The sequence below is a fragment of the Perissodus microlepis genome, chromosome 3 (genome assembly GCF_051167445.1).
Source record: "Perissodus microlepis isolate ML-2025 ecotype Zambia chromosome 3, ASM5116744v1, whole genome shotgun sequence".
Classification (NCBI taxonomy): Eukaryota; Metazoa; Chordata; class Actinopteri; order Cichliformes; family Cichlidae; genus Perissodus; species Perissodus microlepis.
Genome location: NC_140463.1, coordinates 6,327,682 through 6,334,358, shown reverse-complemented (window position 1 = coordinate 6,334,358; position 6,677 = coordinate 6,327,682). Strand labels below are relative to the sequence as shown.

Below are 6,677 nucleotides of genomic sequence, written 5' to 3'. Positions count from 1 at the left end.
CATAAAATTACATGTGGTGTGCCCCAAAGGTCGGTTTTAGGCCCTGTACTTTTTAATTTGTATACGCTCCCTGTTGGCGGTGTCATCAGGAGGCATGGAGTGAACTTCCACAGTTACGCTGATGACACTCAGCTGTACATCTCCGTGTCTCCTGATGACACTGGATGCTCTTTTTAACTGTATTCTAGATATTAAATCTTGGATGGTAGAAAACTTTTTACAGCTTAACCAGGACAAAACTGAAGTTTTAATCATCGGTCCCGAGGCTCAGAGAGAGAAACTCTTGTCTAAATTAGAGGCATTTTCACTGTCCTTCGCTACAACTGAAAAACCTGGGTGTTATTTTTGACTCTGACTTGAGGTCCTCTGGTACTGGCCTTTTGACTGTTCCCAAAGTCAGGACACATACTCACGGAGAGGCAGCGTTTCAGTGGTATGGTCCTCGTCTGTGGAACAGCCTGCCGGAGGAGCTCAGGGCCGCAGAGAACGTACATGTTTTTAAGAACAGGCTCAAGACCCACCTTTTTAATTTAGCTTTTACCTAACGTTTATTTATTTTATGCTTATTTATTCGATCCTGTTATTCTATTTATATTATTAATTTAGGTTTTACCTAATATTTATTGGTTTTATTCTTATTCATTTTTTATCTTCTTACTCTATTTATATTTGTATTGTATCCCGCTCTTATTTATTTTATCTTTTTTTACCCTGTATATATCCTTATTGGGTCATATCTCCAGTGTTTCCTCGGAGGGGGCTCTCTGCTCCGGGGCTGTGATCGACCGTGGCTGCTGGGGCTCTGTGGGTCCTCTCAGCCTGGCTGGGGGCTTCTTTACCTCCCTCCTGCTGTGTGGGGTCTGTGACTGTGTGTGTGTGTGTGTGTGTGGGGTGGGGGGGTGGGGGGGGGTGTATTCATGATCGTTTATGTTAATGAGAGTGTGGGGAGTGAGTTGGAGGGCGGGTTGGGGTGGGCTGCTTTTAACCATGTAAAGCACTTTGTGCTACATTTTTTGTATGAAAAGTGCTTTATAAATAAAGATTGATTGATTGATTGATTGATATCTTTAAAAATATTACTGATCATAACTGAAATGAATAATGGGCTTACTACACTTCCCTGAGGGGTTCCATTTTCTGTTTTATGTGGTTCTGAAACATGTGACCCTATTTTAACTTGAATTCTCCTGTCACATAAAAAATCTAATATCCAGTTAAATATACTTCCTCCTATCCCTGCTTCATGTTACTTAATCATTAGACCCTCTCTCCAAAGCACATCATATGCCTTCTCCACATCAAAGAATACAGCAACTACCACCTCTTTATTAACCTGTGCTTTCCTGATCTTCCAAACATAAGACAGGATCCATTGCCCCTCTTCCTCTACGAAAACCAGTCTGATAAGGTGCTAATATATTTCTTGACTCTAAAAATGGGCCTATAATATCCAGGATCAATATGGTCTTTCCCTGGTTTCTTTATTGGTATAATTAGTGCTTCTTTCCATCGATGTGGGAGACGCCCTACTTTCCATACCTTATTAAATAACATTAGCAATTTATTTGACGCTTCATCAATTAAAGGTTTCAATGTAACATAACATTCCTTATCCTTCCCTGGAGCACTATTCCTGGTTCTACCCAGAGCTCTTTTTTAGTTCTCCAATAGAAAAGGGACAACTCATTACATTTTCAGTACTCTCCTTCCCCCCTAAAGCTTCAAGATCGTATCCTTTAGTCCTCTCTCTTCCTCGTTTACTCTCATCTGATAAATTTCTCCCACTATGTATATCAACAAAAGTAATTGCCAATAAATCAGCTTTTCCCCTATCAGTTACAGCTACTTGATTATTCTTATCAAGTATTGGATAACTCCATTCTCTTTTGTCTCCCCCCATTTTCCTGATCATCCCCCAAACCTCCCCTATTTGAATATTAGGCCTACTACCAATTGTATTAAAGAAATCTCTCCAATATGTTCTCTTTGTTCTTCTTACTGTACTTCTGACTTTTGGCTGTGCTTTTTTGTAGTCAAGGTTCAAGGTTCTTTATTTGTCACATGCATAGTTATACAAGTATAACACACAGTGAAATGTAGCCTGACACATGTAGTCAATTAAATGTTGAAAATTATGATACCGCTTGACCAACTTAAATGCTCCATTTCTTTCTCTAACTACTAGCTTACATTCATCATTCCACCGTGGAACTGATCTCCGCCTAACTTTTCCTGATGTCTTTGAAAAAGCCTCCTCAGCAGAGCTTAAAATACTTTGACTAATTTCTTGATTCATTCTTTCAACACTCAAATGATTACGAACCTCTAAAAGCTTCCTCTCACACAACCTACTAAATTTCCCCCAATTTGCCTTCCCAAACACCCACTTCCCTCCAAACGCTTCAGGTACCTGTATTTGACCAATCCTTACTACCAGATAATGATCACTACCAAATAGCTTATTCTTTACTTGCCACTCACATAATGGTGCTAAAAAACTAGAAGCAAAAGTTAAATCTAATATGGAATCCTTACCAGAGCTAATATAAATTCTTGTCTTCTTCCCATCGTTTAAACATATAAGATTTTAAACATAAACATATAATAAACATACAAGCAGAAATTCTAACACTTTCATTATTATATCTGGAGACTTTAATCATGCCACACTGGATTCCTACGGTGGCCCTGAGAGGCAAACGGACTGCAACTTCAGAAAACACTTGCAAAAAGAAAAACGCTGCAAAAAGAAAAACACCTGCAAAAAGAAAAACGCTGCAAAAAGAAAAACACCTGCAAAAAGAAAAACGCTGCAAAAAGAAAAACACCTGCAAAAAGAAAAATACCTGCAAAAAGAAAAATACCTGCAAAAAGAAAAATGCTGCAAAATGAAAAACACCTGCAAAAAGAAAAACACCTGCAAAAAGAAAAATACCTGCAAAAAGAAAAATACCTGCAAAAAGAAAAACACTTGCAAAAAGAAAAACGCTGCAAAAAGAAAAATGCTGCAAAAGCACACAAGACACAACGGAAATGTTTCTGGGGAGAAAATAACCCAACGGACCAGTTGCATGAACCAAAACATGCTAACAAGTGCACTGGGACTGGGAGACACTTCAAAGAAGTGGAAGCAGGGCGGCCAAAGAGTAAACTTTCAAAAGTAAGTACTAGGGATGGGTATTGATAAGATTTTCACGATTTCCAGCAGTGCAATATGAGTCCTAAGCATCCCAGAAACGACACAGAAAGTCATAAAGTCAAAGATAACTTTTAAAAACACCAGTATAGGCCCTGAGGCCCTGATGGTAAAAAAAAAAACTACATTTCCGCAATGGGGTGTCACAGGGTCCCCAGGGAAAAAATTGTAAATGTAAAATAATAAAATAAATATTCTTCTGTAGCAATAACAAAGTATAACATAAATTATTCTGTAGCAATTACACAAGAATATCCAGTAATCTCCCTGCCTACAATTAAACACATTCACTTACCGGAAATCGGGGCATCTGCTGTGGCAAATGGGTGCAAGCCTTTTACCACAAACTTAGTCACTGCTCGGTGACATTCTGGCCTGAAAGGAGACGCTACCGGTAGACTGCAGCGAAAACTGCCAGCATCTGAGCCAGCCAGATTCTGTCTGTCTCTCTCATCATGGTCACCTAAATGCACAGTAATGGCAGGTTTTATAATAAGGCAGATCGCGCTAACATAATATGCACTGTTAGTTGATTATTTACCTGCCGCATTAACGGGAGAGGACGTGTAAACGTTACCGCTGCTGCTGGGTTGAGATTCACGAGTCCGGAGCGGAATTAAAAAGACGGCATTCATTTAAGGTCACTTATTTATGTGCAAATGTTTAATAATGAAGAACATTAAAACATTAGTGTTGGCCACATGCCGGCAAAGTTATGTGACATTAGCGATGTTTGTACTTTCAGCGTTTACTTTGTTTTAAAGCCTTTACTTTATACGCCGTTCGATAGTTGACCTTAATCTTACAGAGAATGTGATGATTTTGTGGATAATTAAAGTCAGTCATATATCCACAAACACAACAGGCTGAAAGTCAGTGATGCTGCTCAGTTTGCAGTCCTGAATATCACGGCACAAGCAGGATTCACTGCACTGTTAATGTTAGCTATGTTATATTGCTGCCTCTGTTCGGTGGTGTCGAGCCAAACGGACTTTAACGTGTGTTTGAACGAGCTGACGGTTCACTCGTTAAGCTGAAAGAAAGATGCTTTAATCACAGGAGTCACACATGTGTCCACTGTACCATCTGGGAACTCTTCTTGTTTAGCACTCGTAATAACACAAACACTAAATCCTCCTTCTCTTGTGCTGTTTTGTAGCAGTGTATACACCTGAGACTGTCACCTGTCTGTCTGTCCTGCACTCTCTCTCTGTTTCTTTCTCTCTGATTGTGGAACAAAGTATGAACATGTATTTATAAGTTACACTTGTGTTTGAATCCTGCAGCTTATCACACATTTGATTTCCATGTGTGACAACTGCAAGTGTCCAGAGTGAGGACAGACTGAAGGACCCACTGCTGCTTTCTTGCTGATGGTTGAAGTCCTGCACAGTCTTGATGATTATTTTAGAAAGAACCGCATCTTCCACCAGAACCTGGTGCTGGATTCGCTCACAGGCCTTTAAAATAGAGACTTTCTCTAGAATGTTGTGAGTACCCTGAGGTGAGCACAACCACAAAAGTTTAAGAGTGTTTAGTTCAACTGTTGCTCCGAGTGCTGATGTCACATTGTGCACGTCCCTAGCACTTGGTCATCTTTACTCTCTGTATAAGAGCAGCATCAATGAGGTCATCCCTTTTAATAAATAATAATGTATACTTTATTGATCCCCGTGGGGAAATTACTTGTTTTTCTCTGCATTTGACCCATTCACTCAGTGAAGCAGTGGGCAGCCAATAAGCAGGCGCCCAGGGGGCAGTGAGTAGGGACGGTACCTTGCTCAGGGGTACCTCAGGGTAGCTGTTCAGTGGATTCAAACACCCGACCTTCTGATCATGGGGCAACCACTCTACCTACTGAGCTATCCCTCCCTACCCTCACCTTTTAGTGTGGAAGGTGAGGGTGTTGTCCCAGTGGGTCTTGTACAGCTGGATAAACTTATGTGGCTGCTTGTCATGCTCCTCCACACTGAAGGACAGCATCCAGCACAGTGTCGCATGCCTCCTCGTCACTCTGCAATGTTTCATCGGGATCATCTGGCTCGGGTTGCTCAGGCTGAACCACCTCCTCCCCAGGACCAGGTCCATCACTGACGATGTCCTACAGAGAGAAAATTTCAGAGTCTCCTCTGCTCTGGCTGAACAAGTACTCCAGTCTGAACAATTCAGTGGATGTGAGATCAGCTGGGCCACAGATGTTTACTTCTACAGGTTCTCCAACAGCTGCTGACAGCAAGTGTTGAGGCGATTGATCAGTGCTGCAGAGTAAATCATTTACCACCAAATACAGCATCTGAGCTCATCCTTCCACCTTGCAATGCCACTTATCAGTGAGGACCTGAATACAACAATAATAATGGAAATGACGATGATATGACTACAAGTGTAATTTGTCACAAGTATACAGATTACAGCCGTGTACCTGGAATCATGTTAGGAAGTTATTCGTGAAAACCTTCCAGGCTGTTGCTTCCACGCAGACATTTTTAATCGGGAACATCCACGTTGTTTTTTCTTGTGGTAGCCACCCTGTACATGTTTGTGTCTGCTGGGTCCTGAATGCACTCCAGGTGTCACTGCTGTGCTGCCCTCAACAATGACTCCTGGAAATAAACAGACAAACTTTGTGCGATCTTCAGTTTGTCCCAATTTAAATTCATGTTTTAATAACCTTCTGGAATGAGGACTTTCCTACCAGGTGTTTTGAACAGACTCACTCCACCCTCATCCAGCGCAGCTGGACATTTCAGCTCCTCAATAACCAAATGGATGATCCGAAATGTTTCCTGAGGCCTCAGTGTGACCCTCCGCACATGCTGTTTTACCTGTCCCTGGAAATGTAGAGGCAGACAACTTCGGATCCAGACTGCATTGTTACTGGGTCCTTTGCTCTGGCGACCCTTATAAGCAGCTCGAGGTCTTCACGGTTTTAAGGCAGCAGCGCCCCAGCTAGTGCAGACTTAAATGCAGAGTACTTTGCACGAGACTCTGTACGGATAGCTGCGTCAAACCAGGGGATCCAGTGAAAGATGTCCAGACACACAACCATCCCACTGTCCACCCAAGGCTGAAACAAGGCCTCTACTACTGATGGTCCCTTTGCATGACAACAAACACGGTCCACATCCAAAATGTTGGGAACAGGCTGATTGGCCAAGTGAAACCTCTCAATGACTCCACATCACCACGCCTGCAAGGACTGTCACAATTAAGATCTCGATGTTAAATTGAGTGAGCGATTGAAAAATTAAAAAAAAAAAACACGAAAAAAACAAAACTTAAAGCTTTTAAAATACACATGAACATGATGGTCATTTTACTTACTTGCTAGTCAAGATGTCTTGCTTGATGTCCCTCACTGAGCTGTGATTAAATTGCTGAACTCCAGGCGAGCCACCAACCCACTTTTCCTCCTCTGCCACTTCTGCCTTTGTCCATGGTCCGCAGTAGAGGACCTCAGTAAGCATCGTGTACCAGTTGG

The 6,677-nt window shown here is 41.7% G+C and overlaps 1 long non-coding RNA gene across 1 annotated transcript; it reads right to left on the bottom strand.

The window, feature by feature from the left end:
- Positions 1-5,258: 5,258 nt before the first annotated feature.
- Positions 5,259-6,371, bottom strand: LOC146389612 (uncharacterized). The gene is made up of 3 exons (XR_014799764.1): positions 5,892-6,371; positions 5,619-5,799; positions 5,259-5,534 (listed from the first exon to the last, which is right to left on the bottom strand). It is a non-coding gene; the product is annotated as an uncharacterized LOC146389612 (long non-coding RNA).
- Positions 6,372-6,677: the final 306 nt, after the last annotated feature.